Raw genomic sequence first — 21,316 nt, 5'->3', positions numbered from 1 at the left:
TTAAAAATATTTAGATATTACAATGTAGAGAAAGCTACTTGGGGATTTTAAAAAGTGTTGGTCATTAACTAACATTAATTATCATCACTTACACTAACCAGCGAACTTGGTGGGCAGCTGACAGGAGACCTATCTTGACATTGTTCTAGCAAAAGAGTATCTTTCTGCTTTTTTAATCTACCCACTGACCTCTTATTTGAAAGAATTCAGTGCTCAATAGAAAAAAAGTGGGAATTTAAAATCACGTACAAATATTCTTCACCTACACAGAAAACCACTGCTCAGGATGGAGTATTTGATATTTTATTTAGGTGAGGTTCGGCTCTTCTTGTAAGTTTTCAAAGAACTTTCTAAGAAAACTGACTCTGCCAGAAGTGAAATAAAAGAGGTCATCTTGAAATATGTTGTAAACTTAGATGGGTTGGTAAAATATTAAATTTCTTAATAATGATGTAGTTCAAATGTCACAAGTGCACTTGAAATTTGTGTGAAGTGGAGGAGGTTTCTGAACAATTCTGCACAAGCAAGTGATCTTGCTTGCAGCCTAACATGGTTCCTAAATTATAGCTTGAACTTGTTATTCCGTTTTTTCTGACACCTATAATTTTTTCATTTTTAAATATCTTGCTCTTTCTGTTTTCTTTCCTTCTACCTGTTTTAATTTGCCTTGCATTTTTTTGTCATGTCTTATTAAGAATGAAGTCTCTCCAGGGCATGGAACTTGTCTTATTTATTTTTATAGAATTCTGCCTGAATATATGGTATTATGTAAATGATTTTAATTTTAAAATAATAATACTTTCCTATCAAGACCGATTTTGAGGTTTGTACTCAATTTTTATTTATAATGCTCCTTATGCTGTTGCCAAGGTATCTTTGCATATTCAAATACTTACCTCTCCTTATTGAGTGCTTAAGTTAATTTAGTTTACTGAAGCAGCTGGTTTTCCTATGAGAAGTCCCAGTTTCAGGGGGCAAAATCATGGGCCCATTGGAGGTAATTAGAATTTTACCTTTTACTTCACCAGGGACAAGATTTCACTCACAACCTCAGCAGGTAGTGGTCCCTGTGCCATGAACTGGTATTAATCTGATTGCAAGGCAATCTCTGATTCCAGTTGCCATCAAATGTGGAAGAATCTATAAACTACTGTCCTCCTCATTCATTCATTTTGTTGTGTCAAACCCATTCCATTTTACTCGGTATCGCTTTCTACAACCTCTTTCATTTTTCTTTATGGTTTCCTCTTTTCTTTTCAGTTATGCTCATTTATTTAACAAGAAGAATGTTTTTGCCTGACATTCTCCCTTTGGAAAATGTACCTCCCCTGTTGCTCTGATCTATGTGTTTCTTATGCCTTCTTCACCCTCTGTTTTCTTTGGGTTTCTTCTCCCCACTTCTCTTTTAGTGATCTCGATCTTCTCATTCCCAAACTTTTTACTTTTTTTAACCTTAACTCTTCCAAGCCAACACTCCTCACCCCTACATTGTCTAGTAATATCATTCTATTGCTTTACACTGAGTGAAAAAAAAAAAAAAAAGATCTCCTGAAGAAGCTAAATATTATTATTATTACCCTTACTTTCCAAACAGGAAAGTGAAACAGAAAGGCAAAGTGACCAGACAAAGCAAGAGGAGAAATCAGTGTTTAGATCTGGGATTAGCACACAGAAGACAATCTGCAACTTGTCCTGTGGCTGAGATTTTCTTGTACTGTTGGGATACCCCTCCCATGGCCACGCAATTGTGTTGCCTGCTCAGCTGAAGCAGACAACAGCCACATTGTCATTTTGCAGCAGCTTGGGCTGTTTCCACTGCTTGCAGCTCACAGAATGGCCCTTAAGAAATCAGGGAACAAGTATAAATTACACTGAATAGGCTGAGATTAGTTTTGTGAGTCACAGCATCCAGAAACTCAAGAGGGCCCAAGCTTCACAGACATCTGAAGGTGTCTCTGGCATACAGAGGTAAGACTCAGTATGCACTGGCAATCTCTGTGCAGACTATATTGGGTCTCTATTTAGAAGGGAAAAAAGCCTAAACAAAAAAACCCAAACAAAAATTAATAAAAAATGAAGCTGTCCTCCTAAGTAATTTCTTAAGAGGTGTGATTGCTTGTAAGAATATTTTCACCCCATTTTGTTAATTACTGAAAGAAAGAAAATCTTAGAATTTAAGAATTTTGATGCATTTTTACTGGCAATGGGTTCACTTTATACTAGCACAAATATAGGATGCTACTTCAGGGGGAAAAAAAAAAAGACGAATTTCAATAAAACTGAAGAATAACCATCGAGGGTGTTTGTTTCTTTTAAACATTATACACAGCTGTTGTAAAGTTGGCAAAGATGTGTGCCAGAAAGCTACATATCTGATACTACAAACTGTTTGTTTCACCCTTTATTCAGCAACAGCTGGTAAAACGGTATTTAAGAACAGTTTTGATTTAATCTAATGAGAAACTATGTTGCAATGTACTGTACTGCCTGCAGAAAATAATTGGACAAACATTGATTTTTATGTTGCTATAATAGTTTCATTTTCGATAAATAGGAATTTATATGCATAGTTATTTGCTAGCATTTCTCTCTCCATATACAGGCTAGAGATTTGCTTGCTAACAAAGCAAAACAAACAAAACAAACCAGTCTTGAAATGAAGTTTAGCTATTTGAGAACTGCAAGAACTGGAAAAGATCTCCCTTACGATTTCAGTTTTATATTCAACTGACATTAGATCAAGCTGGTGTCAAAAGGAACCAGACAGTGGGACCTACAGAGAGTCAGAAAGAAATCAGAACACACCAATACCAACAAAAAAGGAGCATAAACAGAAGACAGAGCATGGAGAGTACCATAAACCCGACTTTACTGTTCAGTTTCATATATACACCAAGTATCATTTGAATTATTAAATATATGATTCATGTATTTTAAGAATGAAATAGTTCTTAAATACACTGAGACAAGACAGCAGACAAAATATAGTATTCACAAGGGTTCTGACTGACTCAGAGCAGCTGTTTTCCTCCATTGATATGAATACAACTAGAATTTTGCTTAATTTACATCAGTGTAAATCGAGGTCAGAACCAGGTCTAAAAGTATATATTTTCTGAGAAACGAAGCAAGCAATGAACTGGACACCCAGTCATTAACCCTAATTAACTGTTACTTTACTGTTTTGCACTACAACTTGCTCTATCAAAGACAAAGGCTGGGCACCCATCTGAGAATAATTTACTCAGTGGATCTTTCCTTAATGTCCAAATCACACAACATGTTATCCCTTCTCCCTCTACTTTGTCCCAGGAGGCTTTCCACTCTTAAGCACCCTCACTGTCCTCAGGCACACAATTCCCCTCAGCTTTGTGATGTAACTCATTAATCTTGTAGATGGCAACGTAAGTCCTCACATCAATTCAGACCCTTCGAACTGAAAATGCACACACAAGAACAGAAATGTAGTATAAAAGCCACAGGGAGTCATTCCAGGAAAAAAATATGACCATCAGAAAAGTCAGAGCATCAGAGAAGCTGTCCCAAAACAAAGTGGTGGTGAATCAGTCTGTGCCTGTTAGGCTGGTTGTCAGGGATCAGTCCTTAGATGTACCAGTGTAGACATAGCCATGGGTGCCACCATGAAGATGAAGTTTTCCTTTGGGGTCTAAATGGAGGTGCAACTGCCAATGAAGCAATCATGAGAAGACCAGGGGTTTGGATATGTTGCCTTGTCTTTAAAAATTTAATCCAAATCAAACATGTTTGCTCTAAAATGGTTTTAATTCTCTCCAATGTCATTATTTCTCCATCTTTTGCAATCTGTGTTCCAGGTCCAGCTTGCCATCTGTACAGCAGTGTATATAGAAGAACAAGAATCATAATTAGCTACCAATGAAAGCCTAAAAATTGTACTGCTTATAGTGTTACTTCTGGTTATAGAGTCTTGAAATATTCATGCGTTGGCTGCTCTCTGATAGATCTTTCTATTTAATGCCTTTCAAAATACAAATTACTTTCAATTTTAAATCTCAGCATTAATACTAAAGTCCTGTTCAGCCTAACTTTACACCTTAATAGCAACATCTGGATCTCAAAGCCTAGAGAGACAAATGATGTACATACCATTCAAATATTTCATTATACTTTGTTCATCTCTAAATATCCCTGTTTATTCTTCCTTTTACTTAAGGCTTGAGCTTTCCTTTTCTCCTAATTTTAATCATGACTCTCCACTTCTCTCCTCTTTGAATTGGAATTTTATCTTCTCTCTTCTTTCCTGTGTTTTTAAAGGACGTTCTTTTTCTTGGTACTATTTCTTCTGTCTTCTGTGAATACTATTTTAATCGTGATTTTCTGCAGTGGTAATGAGTGTGACTTCTATTTCTGTACTTTCTCTTTTGAACTCAAATTTCTTCTGGTGAACTACAGCACTGTGTGTTGTCCATACTTTATCTTGCTTCCATAGTACAGGGCAAACTGACTTTCTGATGTGGGAGCACATAATTTCATAAATGGAGGTAACTCATTTGAACTTGTTTTAGAACTAAAGAAATCACTTTGTTCCTTTTAATGCAGCCTAAGGAAGCCATAAACTGAATCTGAATTCCTTCGGGCTTTTCTCTGCTCAATTTAGCCAGGTTTCCTATGGCTTTCCCTACCCTGCCCATTATCTACAGCTCAGGTGCATGCACTAGTTTAACATCCTGAGCGTCGGGAACAAAGAGGAGCATAGGAAACCCTACATTTCTTTCTTATATGATTCTTCTGTGGGTGATTTAGATCTGTCCATATTTTAGGGTTTCTTGGAACCTATTTTGCAGAGGCTGGCTTAGTAATGCACACCATCAGCTATTTCTAAACAATTTTACATATTTCCAAGCAGGCATTTTTCCGCATATTAAGAATGAGCCCTGTCATGTTGTCATCCTCTGGATGATTACAACTTCAGCTTAAGTTTATTGGGACTTTTCAGTGTGACTCTAATACAGGATGAAAAGCACTCATGACATCTGATACCTATTAATTTGGGAATTCACAATTTAATACCTTCAGTGTTATGAGTGTCTTACTTATTTGCAAATACATTTCAAAGTGTGTTTACTTGTGCTTATAATGACATTATGCTGAGAATATTTCCCCCTCAGAGGGATTTATCATATTTTGTTTGCTTTTACCAACATGTTTTTTGAGCTGTTAGTCTGAAACAAATATTTAGACAAGTGAAGGAAGTAGTATTATTATTTCTCCCATTGCACATTAGTAAAATGTAAAGTACTGTGCACCTAGATTGTTATCTGTTTCTGATGAAGCTTGTGATTATATTTTCTGGGTTTAGTTTGAAAGCTAAGACATCTGTTTATCTGGTGCATACAGAATAACTCTCATGTCTCTTCATCTCTAAAATTTTCAAAGGCTTTCATTCTGTTTTAAATCCTTTGAAGAAGCAGTAATCAAAGACAAAAATTATCAGAGGTACATTTTTGTTTTCCAAACAATGAAAATAACAACGCTCATCCTACTCCGATTTCAGGCACTTGCAATGAAACTTCAAACCTGGAGATTTGCCACACAAATCAAAAGTAATATGGGTAGCAGCAAACTCCAAAGCGCTGGCTGGATTACAGCTAATATAGGTACACCCCCCCAGACATCAATTCATCATATAAATTTAAACCAGGCATTTAAATAATAAAGACCAATAAGACAAGACTTCAAAAAACATATCCCATCACAACATGACAATGCATCAAAGTTTTTTTCTTCTCCTTTTTTATTCAGATAAAGAAATCAGGGAGAATAATGGTGAAATGCCTTTGTAGCACAAAAGCACTCTGAAAACAGAACATTGAACAAACAATATTTTGCCATTCAAAACTGATTTTCATTTTCAAAACTTAGGTTAAAGTAATATTTTGCAAGAAGGAATCAATATATTCTTGAAAAGAAATTGGCATTGCCATTGAATTGTTTTAAATAAGTTTTTTCCTGCCAAATCTATTCAAACTACAATTTTACTTAGTGCTTGAGGGGAATATTAACAGAGGCCTTTCTTGAAGAACTGAAAAGTTTGTTATGCATTTTTCATTCATTTTTTACTTCTACATACATCTCTAGTATGACCATGCCATTTGGAATAGTCTTTGGGCAGAAGAGTGAGAATGCTTAGTCAAGCTAAAAAACCAGTGGGAATATGTGAAAAGGTTTTGCAAAAATCTTAATGAATTTGTGGCAGATTTGGATACCATGGGTAAAATCCCACACAAACTTGAAGTTCAAACACGATCGTTAAAGATTTGTCTATTATCTTTTGTTTTATTAGAGATTACCATGATGAGGATGATAGTTGAGAACAGATTCTGTAGGCAGTGACAGAATTCCTGCTACCCAGCTTTAGAGCTCTGCACTGTAGTCACCTACTTAGCTAATCATCTTTTACAGTCTTTTACAGAGAAACACATGTTTGTAGTCTACTAGTCACCTGACCTGTTGTAGACTTCTGTTTTAAGGTGAAATAAATTACAGCCTAGAAGCATCTCTAAAGGAAGCTTGGATGGTAGCTCACTGGTAGCTCACATCTATGTTATAAGTATCTGTATTTGGTCAAAAAGATTTCCTTCTAGGTCTGTGTATTTCGTTCTGCTTTCAGTTTGTAGTAGGTCCTTGCCGATTTCATGTATGAACTGTAGATTGAGCAAATGGAAGGAAGGAAGGAAGGAAGGAAGGAAGGAAGGAAGGAAGGAAGGAAGGAAGGAAGGAAGGAAGGAAGGAAGGAAGGAAGGAAGGAAAGAAAGAAAGAAAGAAAGAAAGAAAGAAAGAGAGAAAGAAAGAAGAAAGCTTCAAGACTATTGAATCAAGCATAGCCTTCACTCTAAAGACACATTCCTCATTGCATTCATCAGTATTCCTACTGCTGCTCAGTCACTGGAATTGTGCTGAGGACGTATTGGAAGAAAAGAAAGGAAGTAATATAGTATCATTTTGGTCCTGAGAGTTCACTCTGGAGTGCACAGGAGGCATCACATTGGGTCACAGTCCTACAAGTTCAATGTTCTTCATGAACTCTGCACTGGTAGCCACAACAACGTGTTATGGGACTCTCATGGGTTACTGTGCCAAGACTGTGCAACCCTGTCATGCCTCTCATCACTTTGTGTACCAGTTGTACAAACAGTGTGCAAATTCTATTTCCACAGCTACTTTGATCAGGAGGACCTAACTGAAGGTAATGCATGCCATGCTGGAAGGCAGAGAGGAACTTTCAAAGCTGCCAAGATTTTTGACTTGGGAGTTCTGATTGGTTCGTTACTGATGTGTAGTACATACATAGCTAGCATGGAGAAGGAAAAAACAGTCATCTACCACTCATAAATAGCTACTAAACTGTATTCCATCATTTTTTTGACAACATTGCTTTGATTAGAAATATCTCCCTCATCTTTAGATTTTCTTATTAAACAAGCATAGTTTGATTAGATCAATGATGATCAAAATCAGCTTGGGCAGAAGCAATTTTCAGTTCATTTAATAACTGTGAAGTGTGAGTACTTTGCCCCCAAAAGAAAAAAAAGGGGGGGAAAAAAAAAGGAAAAAAAAAGAAAAAAAAAGAACAGAAAAGAGAGAGAAAGCAAGCCATGGGATTTTTCTAACTTTAATCATTTAAAATAAGCTTGTTGTTCTCCCTTGTTTTAAAATGCTCAGTGCTACCACAATATATCTTTGATATAGCAATGCAGTTTACATCAGTTTGATTAGTCTTATAAGAACTGCAGCAAGTGCTGAAAGCAGCAGCTTTCCTCCATATTATCCTAGGACCACATCTTCACTGCTTGCAAAGTGTAGTCCTGGCTCTCAGTCCTGTTGAGTCAGGGCTGGATTCAAAGCCCTGTGGGTGGCTAAGACTGTGGTTTACCAACGCCTTTGAGACGATCTAAGCCCAGGCTACTGCTGAAAGTGGTAATTCCCTCAGCCCTTCCTCTGCCTGTATATTCCACTCCCTCACCCCCCATTAGCATTTACACAAAAGGAACTGATCCAACTAAAAAGTTTTAATATTTGGGAGGCTGGGTGTTGGACTAGTTCCCAGACCTAGCTTACAAGATAGCCATATGATCTCACGTGCTGGCACAAGGGAAAACGTGGCAACAGACAGCTGGGGTGCGGAGGATGGAGGGATCATCTCCTTTAGCAGCATTTCATACTTAAGTTAGATTAAAGTGTTCATGAAAGCACAGCCTAATTTAACTCATATTTCCAAGGTCCTCAGTGTTTCCAAGATAGATGAGTGACTGTCACAGTCTCTGACTCTCACTTCTTCCTCCCTCCCCTCCATCTGGGAACAACCTCAAGATGCTATCATCACAGCAGCAAAAGAGCCCTCAAAAGCATATTTGCCTGTCAGCTGGGTAGTTGACTCCAATTAGAAGTGTGAGGAGTTTTGTCCTCTAGGTCACAGGTAGATTTTGATAGCCAGATTGGGTTGGCTAACAAATCTATTTGCATCCTGTACTTTTACCTGCATTATTTGCTTTTTGGGGAAGAAAAATAACAGTAGGGTTAGCTATGCATATCTTATGACCTTGCTCTAAATGGAAAATACAGAATTAAAGTAAAAACCAAAGCAATTATTATGAGGAAACTTGAGATCTTCAGGTTACAGTTACAAAAAATGAGAAATGGAAAAGGTGAGGGAAATCAAAAGTAAAGAAGGAAAGAAAATGAAGAAAACCAAATACATATTATTTTAATGTACTAGTGTAGCAAAAATGATGTAATGAAACATTTGAAATATATTGGTAGCCCTTCTGCCTCAAATGGACATATATTCTTTTAAAAAACATGAATAATTGTCTCTTAATAAAATTAATTTCAGTGTTAACCTCAAAAATATTAAGAGATAAACTTTTGTATGTATTTAAATATTGAAAACCTATCTGCTACAAACCAATATGCTAGTAAGTATTTTGGAGAGAGTGACAGAAAAACAACTGATGCCTTTGTTGAATACAAGTCTAAAATGGTAGCTGGTTTAATGATTTTTTTTTCCACAGAAAATAACCATTTTGCCTTTTTGCTTTCAGCAGGTCTTGCTCCCTCCTTTGCCCTGGTCGTTTGCTCCCCACTCCACCTGGAAGAATATCCAACTGCTCAGTTACTATGTATGTGTACAAATCATTGACCTCAATACCAAGTCAGGTGTATTTGGCTGCTTTTTAAGGAACAGAATGCCTGGGACTGTGAGCTCAGAAAAGACAGCTATTTTTTCAATAATTAAAAAAAAAATAATGGTTGTGTTTAGAAGACAGAGTTAACAAGTAATATCTAAAGTAGATTTTGGACCCTACATTTGAAAGTATTTTTAAGTGTAATCTATCCTGTCTGTTATCCCCTTTGCCATTTCTAGATGAGCCCTCTCAGAAGAAGGGAAAGTCTGATTTGTTTAACTGGCCCCTGGTGTCGATCATTCAGTGTTAATAAAATGCCCCATTGCAGACAACGGCTGTCAGCAGCGAGCTTTCCTGAAATGCTACTGAATAACACTGAACTGTATGTGAAGATGAGAAAAAGGCATTTTCAGCAATGGACTTGCATATATATGGGGTTAAATCCTATTCGGAAACAGGCACATGAAAATGGAAGAAGGAATTCAAGTGCCTAATGTGTCTAGTGTAATTTTAAATGCGTTAGGCTATGTCTACATCAGGAGGTAGTGAAAGCCAAGAGGAGTACTCTTACAGTGCTCAAGACCTGATGTCCACACCACACACATCTCACATTTTTTCACTTTGGGCTACCTCCAGTGTGGTCTCAGAGGATGAATGTTCACTTGGTGCGTTCATGTGGAGAGCATCTTCCAGTTTAGTTTCATCCCCCAAAGCCTGGTTGACATGCTGTAGAACTGCTTTGTGATGAGAACCACGGCATAGAAAAGGGGACCAGGAGGAGATTTGTTTCAGAAATGCGCTCCTGATCCAAACACCCCCAGGGTGTCTGAGGCATTTAGGCAGGCAGATAGGTCAGGGACTATGGAAGACCTGTGCCTTTCTGGAGGAATATTTAGAGGGCAGGCAAGACTCTCTAGCATGTCTACAATAGCAGTAAACATCTCTGCCACTCCTTAAAGGCAAAGTAAATTGGATTCATATATCTGATGGCAAAATTAAAGCAAATCTGAGCCCTGTGAGTATACTGCCCAAAACAAAAAATCCCCTTAATGTTCCTGTCTGTGAAAGCAGAACTCCATGACAGTAAATGAGGTATTTATATATATTTACACAGAATCTTTTTCTTTTATCTTCTCTGTTTGTATAGGCCTATGAACCTCTGAGAATTATCCGTATTTATCTGCCTGAGTCGTCCCATTTGGTTTTGTATCTCTTCAGTTCTATCTTTTCTTTATTTCCAGAAGTCCACATGGCAGCTTTCCAATTGTATTTATCCACTCCAACTAATTGAGTCACATAAATGCAAGTAATTCGAAGCATTATTGTGAGAGATTTCTGTTTGCCTCTTTAATTAAGCAGTTGTTCACAGGTGCATACAGTTACAACAAAATTAATTGATAGCTTTATATTGCAGTTCTTGAGTCTGCTGCTATTTGGTGTTTGCAAACAGTGCTATTAGATACAGTATGTCTTATCTTGTTCATAAGGAACATTTCTCATTTTCCTTCAGAAAAGGTTAGGACAGATTGACCTATATATTGGAAAATCTATCCAAGCAGTAAAGGTAATTTTCCTAAGAAGGAAACAGAGTAAATGTTTATTTATGGAATAGTTTATTACCAATGGGAAGAGCTGTAACCCTGCTTTATTTTTCTGCATCCATAGCAAGTATCTTGAATGTCAAAAATAATTTCTAGGGGAAGTTAATAGCTTCTTGTGGAAATTGTGGGCACTTCATTTATTGTTGTCAGAGACTTCATTACCTTTACCATACAGAATTGTTATAGGATTATTAATAAAATTTCTTTTAAATTATCCTTTTTTTTTTGGTTAAACTAAAACATTAAAAATAGTACACACAAATGGATTTTACCAACAACCTGGGAAAACTTTAGAAGTGTAAGTATGTAAGTCTGATTTCATCCTATATGACTCTGCATACCTAACTTCAGGCTGCTGGTACTCTCAATGGAAAAAGATAGGCATAATCCAGAGGGCAATTCAGTCAATCTAAAGTTAGAGTTTCCACCTGGAAGTGACTACTGCTTTCTCTTTATCTATGTGTTAGTTATCAAGTTATGTGGAATTAAATTAGGTTACAGGGATGTTTTTATAACATATAGTATTCCTGAAATATCTTTATTTTCTATTTTCTATCAATGTCTTAATTTAAGACCAAAATACATGTTCAAGTTGCTAGGCAAATACCCTTGTCTAGTGTAAATAACTAAGTCGATTGGAGTCTGGCTCTCTGTTTAAACTCTTCTTGGCAGGATTCTTATTCCTTGCAACAAAAGTAAGAGGAAGTAATAAAATAGTAATAAATAAATAGATAATAATTTACCATTAACTGAGATGGAAGCAATAAAAGGTGTATGTTTTATTTTACATTTAGACAGCCTCAAACCTCTGCCATAGGCTTTTCCTGTAGACTATACCAGTGACAGCAATAATATAAACACTGTCCTAAAATTATTTAGTATATTAATAATTTCCTACAGAGAAAACTCTGCTTAGTACAGCCAAATGCAAACTTATGCCATATAGAAACAGATTAGAAAGACCACACTTAAATGAAAACAAACTGTGTCCTGTGACAGAAAAAAAGATTTAGGGATTGAAGAAAAAAAACAACCAATTTTTGCATGAAATTTAACAAGAGCAAGTGCCAGATTCTCCACCTGGGAGGGTTATACATCCTGGTTATACATACAAATGGAGGGATGAGAGGCTGGAAAACAGCCCCACAGAAAGAGATCTGGGGGTCTGGGTTGATGGCAAGTTGAATATGCATCAACAGGGTGCCCTGGCAGCCGAAAGGGCCAACCGTGTCCTGGGGTGCATCAAGCGCAGCATAGCTAGCCAGTCAAGGGAGGTGATTGTCCCACTCTACACCGCACTCGTGCAGCCCCACCTTGAGTACTGTGTGCAGTTTTGGGCACCTCAATGTAAGGACATCAAACTATTAGTGTGTGTCTAGAGGAGGGCAACCTTGATGGTGAAAGGCCTCAAGGGCAAGACTTAGGAGGAGCAGCTGAGGTCACCTGGTTTGTTCAGCTTGGAGAAGAGAAGACTGAGGGGTGACCTTGTCGCAGCCTACATCTTCCTCAAGGGGGGTAGCAGAGGGGGAGGCACTGATCTCTCTCTGGTGGCCAGTGACAGGACACAAGGAAATGGAATAAAGCTGCATCAGGGGAAGTTCAGATTGGACATTAGGAAAAAGTTCTTCGCTGAGAGGGTGGTTGGTCACTGGAACAGGCTCCCCAGGGAAATGGTCATGGCACCAAGCCTGTCAGAGTTCAAGGAGCACCTGGACGATGCTCTTAGTCATATGGTTTAGTTTTAGGTAGTACTGTAGGGAGCAGGGAATTGGACTCGATGATCCTTACTTGAGATATTCTATGATTCTATTAATTGCTGCCTTCCAGTGTGATGATTTATCTGAGAGCTAATCCAGAGAGTTCTCATAGAATTTTCATGACCTTGTTGGAACAGCTGATATATTGTTGTGCCTGGGCCAGAAGACAGTAACTGGCAGCCCAAATGAACTTATTCTACTCCATAATGCAACAAAACAGGATCATGTGTGTGATGAGCAGCCACGTTTCAGGAACAGGAGGAAGTAATGTCCAACTGAGGGACAGAGGGTGTCGTGAGCTTCATATGAGCATGCAATCCCCAAATATTTCAGCAGGAGGGTACTGGGAAGGAAGTGTCAATCTTTTAGCTTCATTAGGAAAAAAGGTAATAGAGGGATACTGTGTCCTGTTTTGCCGTCACACTTTACAGTTGCACTAGCAATTGGAGAGATCTGAAGGGAGCTACAAAAGACGTAAGTAAGTTGAACAGCGGTAAACTTAAAGAGCTAAAGTTGTTTTATTTCCCTGGAAGAGTAATACTCAACATGACCGTAATAAGCATGTACCTCATTTGGAGAGAAAACTTTTGCAAGTAGAGATGATTCTTAATACAGCAGGAAAAGAAAGAAAAGAGAGACAGAAAAAATATCCAATAGCAGAAACCTGAATGTAGACAAATTCCGTTTTAAAACAAAGTCAACTTTTCTAAGTGCCCCGCGAGAACTTCAAAAGGATCTTTTATATTTCCATTATCACTTCAGTTCTTTGTATTAGTTTTGGATTACCTTGCTAAAATCTTTTCTGTAGCTTACCCAGAAATTATGAAATTCCTCCGTGAATGGTTGACTGACAATCTGTGTTTGTAGTATTCTGGATACTAGACAGTTACAACAGTTGAGGTGTGAGTGTATTACGAGTGAACATGTAGGTAGCTGACTAAATAGCATATAAACCATGAGATAGCGTGATTTTTTTCCCCCGTTACAAACTCAAATATAGTTCAAATATAATCGTAAAACTGTCCATATCACTCTTCACTCTCCATAAGATGAACGTGAACACTGGCGTTCACTGTTTAGTTGGGGCATCCTTTAGAGGTTATCAAGGTTATCAAGCTTTCTCTTTTAAAATCACTGTGTGTGTCTGCCTACCCCTTGGCACTTATGCATAAGTGCATATGTACACAAAATTTTGTCCAAATTGGTCTAAACTGTCAGGTAGAAAAGTCCTATGCAGAAGTTAGTGCTGTTGGTGTTCTCTCTCTTGAACTTTTACATAGAATCCATCGCTGCAGTATGTATGGTCTTCTGGCAGAGCTGGGCAATAAAACTGAAGAGGTAATCTTTATTCAAGAGAAAATCTGCTCTAATTTGTTACCTTAATTTTCTACTGGAATAGAATGTTATGAATGTTTTCTCATCTGTTATTACACTTAGATTTTTTCTTTCAGTGGGCAAAGTGGGTGCAAATACAGCAGCTCGTTCCATAGTTTTCTTCAGACTCTTTAGAAAGTTTACTTAAATCCATTACAAATCATAAAGATTTACAAATCACCATGTGGCAAATGATCATCCTGAGCTGCTTTTGTTGATGGGGAGGAGTTCTGAAATGAAGCATTGCAAAAATGCATGGTAGTGTTCTGTATTTGCTCTATCTATGTGAATTTGTATCAGTTTTACTCAGACTAGGCATAAAAAGATTTTTCTTTTTTACTGCCAGCAGTGAAAACCTTGTACTGGGATCTGAAACTCACTGCCAACAGTAAAGTTTTCTCAGGCCAAATTATTACAATTGAGTAGACACCTTGTCTCCAGTAGGGTTATGAAGGTGCAAATAAGGGCAGCATTTGGCATTCCAGTGGGAAACTTGGAGATAGAATAGCTTCGCTGATGACATATGAGCCTGACTAGAATCCAGCTTACTCCACCAGAGCTGTTGGGTCTGGTAAACAAAAAAAAGAGTTACGAATCAAAGTCAGAACATACAATTGTTTCTGAAGCAGATATATATGACTCACAGGGAACCTATCCATTGAGAAAGGAAGCTGCCTTTTCTTTGAGTCACCTTAAACATATGTCCATTTGACATGGTCTAGCATTTGTAACCCAACAAAATAGAAAATTAAGCATATGTAGCCAGGTACAACAAAACATTTGGAAATTTACAGCGCTGGTGAGTCACAATTAGGAGCTTACTTGCAGATGAGTGACTACTTCCTAACTCACTTAGGCACCCATGAGGCTTTTGGGTCAGGATTCACAGAGACACTTACCATGGGACTTAGCTGGCTGAGCACGCCAGCCATAGTGAACCCCAGTTAAGGTGCCTATTTCTTTTGGATGCCTAAATCAACCTCATCATAAACTTTGCCCTTTGGCCCTTCAGTCCCTGCCTTTTGGTCTTTCTTGTTCCAAACTGAGACTGGAGGGTAGCAACCATTTTCCATTTGCTACTACTCCAGTTATTACCATTCCAGCTGAGCTTATTCCATGTTCTGAGAGAAAAATAACAACTGCAGCATCTCATGGGCCACAACACTGGGAAATGCAAGATAGCTGTCAGGTTTTAGCAGCAACAACTGAGTAACAGGGATTTGTTTCCTGATGGAGTTGGCATAAAAAAATTTGATTGAATTACTATCCTGTTTAAAGCCCAGTGCTACATTCGGTACTGGCCATGCAAAATGGGCTCATCACTTGTAGAATGAGGTACAGCAAGAGAGAAATTACGGTCAGCTTCCCCAGGGAGGTACAGAATCAAGTGCAGGGGTGAAAAGATTTATTTTTAATCAAGTGGATAATCCTCTTCACTGTGCAATGGGAATTACCTCAGGTATAAACATTAACCATTGTAACTATTAAATATGTAGGAATATTAGATTAATTATTATGTGGATGTGAAGTAAACTACTGCGGCTTTTGCAGTATGTAAAAAGCACAACGAGTAGAGAGTCTAAACTGAGTATTTAGCTCAATACACAGAAAGATACTTTGATTTACTGGTCATGTGATTTAGTGATGATAGTTACAAATTCAAAGTGTATGGTATTGAATCATGTTGACTAATACTTACTTGTTCCATTTAACAATATTTAATGCAGTGATTGGAAATGCCACAGCAGGCAAAGGGAGCTGGGCTAACACCTCATACTGATTTTCATTAAGGCTTGGCTACCTAGCTCCTCTGGATTAATCTGAGAATACAAATACCATTGTTAAGTTTTTACTAGTGATAATTATGTAATTATTATTTTTTTCAGTCAAAATCAGTGAATAAAAGTACTTGCCTGGGAAAAATATTCATTTTATGAAAATTGATCATATATGAGTATAGAGATAAATATATAATTCTGAAATCATCCTTTGGCAGATGCAATACATTTCTTTTACTGTTTTTTTTATTACTTTACAAAATAATCATTCTTTGCCTTACAAGTCCTATTTTCCTTATGGCTATACTGAAGGGTCTCATTGATTTTATTTAAAATACCATCAGTGACCCGAGATTCTTTGAGCTGATATTTAGGTAACTTTTATAATGATATAATAATTTTAATAGCTTTTAAAAGAACTTGATATTCTACTGATAAAATCGTTTCATAAACATTTTTTAACCTAAACACAGAAACCATGTGAAATTTTTAGGCTGTGTTCAGTGAAAATTTCTAATATAATAATTTAATTTGACTTAGAACACCAGCACTTCACAAGGGCAATAGTTTTAAAACACACAGCTATATTAACATTGCAAATTCTCCACAATACATATTGCAGTGATATCTCTGTGTTACAAGTTAACAAGATAAGATGATACAGAACATTTCACTGAATTTAGTTGCAGTATTCTGGAACAAAATCCTGAGTTTACACCATGGCCATATTAACTGGTTTCCATGGGAGTCCCACAAAATGTAAAGAGATCAGGAAAACACATTTTGTACACAGTTTAAGCATTTTTTAGGAATGTATAAATATTATTTTGTGTCTAGATAGCTTTAGATTAAGGTTAATACTGTTGAAGTATCTACATCTGCTTTCCTTCTCACTGTGATGTTTATCACCTAATAAAAATGCTAAAGTTACCAAGGAAAGATGTTTAATTTGTTCTTGCTGCTCAGTTGCATGTTGCATCCTATTTTGTAGTAAATGGCACAATGTCCCAAGTGTGCTGCCATACTGTCAGATACATTATTTATACATAACATTACTGGTTAATCAATGAACAAAAACGCAGGAGCCTTTTTTTCCCTTTTTCTGTGACATCTTTAAAGCTACAGTAGAGAAGAACAATTTTGCAATGTATTATACTGTTACTCACTTTTGAAAATAGCTTCAGGAGTTTCCTGGCACAGTTTGCACCATGCATCTGATTAAATTGAATGTGATTGTTAGACAAATGCAGTAACGATTTGTGCAGTGCAGAAGAGTAATTTAGTTAACTATGTAAGCTATTCTTACTTTCCAGTTAAAAGTGAGCAAAATGTATTCCAGCAAATGTTTTGAACAGAAAATGTTTCTAACAGAAGATTTTTTTTTTAAATCTGACATGAAAACTGAATAGGCCATCATGATTTTTCATATGTGTTTACAAAAGAGCCAGAATTTTAAAAGTCACTTGAATGCTCAGCAATTTTAGAAGCTCACCCTGCACCAAACGGAAAATGAAATTTATAAGTGAATGAAGAACTGAAATATGAAAATATATGTGTGCAAACAAGACAAATGCAGCTGTACTGTGTCACAGAACTACAAGAGATTTTTGTTTGTACTTCAGCTTATTCTGTCGTATTTTGTTCATAGACATTTCAGATCAATACAAAATATTCAGCTCTGTTCCAGTGATTGAATATGAATACATTATGTGCATACAAAAATAGTGATAATCTATGTTGATACAATAGTTCATTTTGCATTAGTGTCCTAGATGGGACAATGTTAAGAAGCAATTTAAATGAAATTCATTTAAATGTCAGCTCTCATGCTTGCGATTTTTCTATAATTGGTTATTTAATTAAAATAATTCTCATAGTCATTAATTTAGACTAAAACTTGCTGTGCACTGACATGTTTTAATTACATGGTATTAACAAAATTGATATGCTTTAAAAAAGCATGGTTAAATTTTAAACAAGAATAAATTAGAAATCTCATAGATCATCCTACTTAGAGTATTTATGAGAAAAAATCAGTCATTTAAAATGTTTATTATAAACAAAGTCCCAACATTATTGTGCATGCATCATATTTGATTCCTGCTTCAGTGTGAGGAGACTTTTATATTAACACAGCACCTCCATCTTCGAATTCCTTTAACCAACACACAATAAATAAGGTAATGAACCAAATTAAATATTAATAGAAATCCACATAAACCACAGAAGACAGACATAGAACTGACGTTTGAATTATACTATACCTTTGATATCATTAGGACAACACATTAATGAAGTTTTAAAGGGTTGAATCTTTATCTACTGTTCATGAAGACAAAAAGGATTATATGAGCCTCCTTGTAAGAAGCAGATAAGGAATGAAAAAAATTAAATATTCTACTAGAACTACCTGAACAGGATAGAAGAACTAAAGTCTTAGGCACTGATCCTGCAAGGTAATCCATAAGTAAGGATCCACATGCCCTACTGAAGTACCCTGAAGTCAAAGGAACTACTTTCATAAATAAAGTAGGTAATTTGTTTTCAGGACTGGGCTTATATTCAAGAGTGTGAGAATCAGAATTTTATTTCATTTTCTGTTAATTAGACTAGCTCTATATTACTTTGACCTTTTTAATATTCTATGATTTAATTGGATGATCAGTCTACCTCAGCCTATGATTGCCAATCATTCTGCATAATATACTTCTACTCTGTTTTACTTCGATGTGTGCAGGATCGGACTCTTATTAACATGAAATAATGATTTTATTGTGAATGACAAGGGCCAGAAAGGACGTATACAGACATCTAGAACTTTATTAGTTCCATAACAAGATAACTTATCAGTGTTGCTTTTTCTGGCAGCCAACATATGAAGGATGTTATACCTCTCCCAAGCTCTTCTCTTTTGATCCTCAAATTCAACACTGCACAGTGCAGAGTTTAAAATGCTGCTCAAGACTGAGGCCTTATCAGGTTTCACACCGCTCCCCAAGCTGACTTACAAAAAACACTGCAGTAACAAAATGCTGCAGAAAGGCAACTCTTGCATGTGTACTGTGCTCCATCTCCTCTTACAGTCTGAGGACTGGATTCATCTAAGAGTAGATGTCTAGATGTGAGCTAATGATTCTACAAGCTCTTTATAGTCAGTGGAGAGCAATAGAGCAGAACATCTCATTCCAAAGGAGACACTGTATTTGGTTAGATGAATTGTGCTCTAAAAGTGATTATAGCTCTGCATTTACTATAAAGAAAGGCCAGGACTAGGTCAGAGATTTAAGGTTCAGCTAGATGAATTCCACCCGTATTCTCTGGACAGATTTTTGTGCTTTATCTTTAATCTTTTTGTTTGGTTCTGACTTATACATTGTATATGATGCCTTGCTTTCTGTTTTATGAATATCCATGGTCTGCAGTATTGTAGCTTCTACGTCTCACAGTCTTTAAAATCTTTATTCTCCATACCTGTGTGAAGAAGGGAAGATCTGCTGTTTCTGTGAGATAACAGGAAAACTACTAGTTTACCAAGATGGCACAGGAAATCTGTAGCAGAGCTGGGAACAAAGCCTAGCCTGGTTAACCTCCATTTAAGCTCCTAGTGCTAGCTGAGTGACCCATACTTCATATTTTCTCCAGTATGACTTCCTTTTTGCTTTGTTACTGTACTGACACGGTTTTTCACGAGTAGTAGCACAGTTGTCTTACCTTGTGAGCTGATGGGGATTCTGACTTCTCAGTTGGAGCATCCTGTCCTACAGCTGTTGCAATGAGGATCTCTATAGGATACCTCTCTATAGCAAATTAAAGTGTGATTGTAGCATGTGTTAGCTAAACATGACTGGCACAATTAACATCATCAGGAAAAAATAGGAGACTAATTTATAGTATGCCAGCAATCTAACGTTGGTGTATATCATGATGATCTTTAGCCAGTTGTATTCCAAATTCCAACATGTGAAAATGCTACCTTGACTTCACTGCTGTTCTCTGAATGAAGCAGATCGGCTAGCAAGATTATACTAGTATCTCCGATAATCAGATTTTCATTTTGCACTGTCAACATACTTTCCAAACTGTAAGTAACCCGTATTTACATTGTAGAAAATGTTGAGGGAGAAAACATTAACTAGAATAGATTGAGTAACATATTATCATCCCTCTTTAACAATTAAGTTCATGGGTTATAGGATCCAGGTGTGTACTTATTAACTCATTTCCATGATAAATGAAACTTGTGACAGAAAATTTTACTGATGCTGGAGCTGGATGTCTTTTACCCTCAGACTTTTGTCCAGGACTCCTGCGATATAAAAGTATATGTAAATATAATATATTGATAGCCTCCCTGGAAAGTTTCCATCAGAGAAATCTTCAAGACTGACAACAGTACACTTTCAGTTTAAAATCTATATGCAACTTTAGCAGTGAAACTTTTAATTCAAGCTTAATAAGAACTCCTCTGTCAGTCATCTTGCTTACTTTGTTGCTTAATACATTGCTTCAATTGGGAGTATTCAGAAGTCACCTTGAAGAGAACAGGGTGGTCAATTGCCACTGTGGTTCTTTAAACAGAGCATCTCTTTCTAGGTCCCATAAGTACTTACCTTTTCCTTGTTGTTCCGGTCTCATTAGACTTTCAGACCAATCAGAAAGTGTCACATCAGCTGGTACCCTCACCCCAGCAAAGACTGTTTTTCAAGCTTCCTGAAGCCCAGTGTTACTCGTAATTGATCTTCAGCCCACAAGCCAGATGTACAATGTGAAGTCCTAGAAATCTATCTGGAAGTTTAAAAGAAAAAAAAAGGAAGCAATATCTTGAAGCTTAGTGGGATAGAATGTTAAAATTCAAAATCTTCCTCCTGAGATAGCACCCAATGCAATCCACAGCATTTACAAAACAGTCTAACTTTGTAGCATCACAGCCATGCATTAGACCTACATCTGGGCTTAGTAATTTGTTCCTAACTATGACACAAAAAGCTGGCTTTCTGAGAGTTGTCACAAAAAAAAAAAAAAGAAAAAAGGCATAACTACTGAGCATTTGAAAATATGTAGAGTCATATAGCTTAGAAAAGAAAAGGTTTGAAAGAATAAATCTGTTCTTTAAGTTATTATCTCTTTTTTTCTTCTTTACAGAAGATTAAGGGTGGGATTTAACTTTAGACTGTAAGCATCTCTGTGAGAGATAGGTGTGTTTAAGCTCTCCTAACGGTCAGTGGAAATTCAGGCAATGCAGTCCAGCAAGGCTAGAGAGCTATTCAACTCTCCTTGAAGTTGACACCTACAGTTGGCAGCTGAATAGCTCTAAATTCTGGTATCGAATGGAAGTTAGTGATTGAAACAAGAGTTCAGTCACAAAGGTTGGGATTCTACTGCCTTAACATGGGTGTCTAATGCCATTCAAGATGTCCTAAGATACGTATCCCACATGGCCATTCCAGTATGCATGAATTCCTTGTGGGTCTTGTGTCACACTCGCCAGGCTTGTATGGAATCTCAGATGGTACTAGACGCCTATGTTTAGGCTATTGAGTCCCATATATGTATCTTGTACATAAAGACTCACCTATATAAATAAAATTTAGTTGTCTATGATTGGAATCAGATCCCATCTCAAAAATATGTGTTTTTATTTA

At 36.8% G+C, this 21,316-nt stretch overlaps 1 long non-coding RNA gene across 1 annotated transcript; it reads right to left on the bottom strand.

Moving 5' to 3' along the window:
* Positions 1-3,081: 3,081 nt before the first annotated feature.
* Positions 3,082-20,453, bottom strand: LOC148055867 (uncharacterized). The gene is made up of 3 exons (XR_015705123.1): positions 20,285-20,453; positions 19,386-19,471; positions 3,082-3,847 (listed from the first exon to the last, which is right to left on the bottom strand). It is a non-coding gene; the product is annotated as an uncharacterized LOC148055867 (long non-coding RNA).
* Positions 20,454-21,316: the final 863 nt, after the last annotated feature.

The sequence above is a fragment of the Nipponia nippon genome, unplaced genomic scaffold (genome assembly GCF_047370975.1).
Source record: "Nipponia nippon isolate SJK-2023a ecotype South Korea unplaced genomic scaffold, ASM4737097v1 scaffold_2, whole genome shotgun sequence".
NCBI classification, from domain to species: domain Eukaryota; kingdom Metazoa; phylum Chordata; class Aves; order Pelecaniformes; family Threskiornithidae; genus Nipponia; species Nipponia nippon.
The sequence above is the reverse complement of the archived record's forward strand: the minus strand, read 5'-3'. Positions and strand labels throughout refer to the sequence as shown.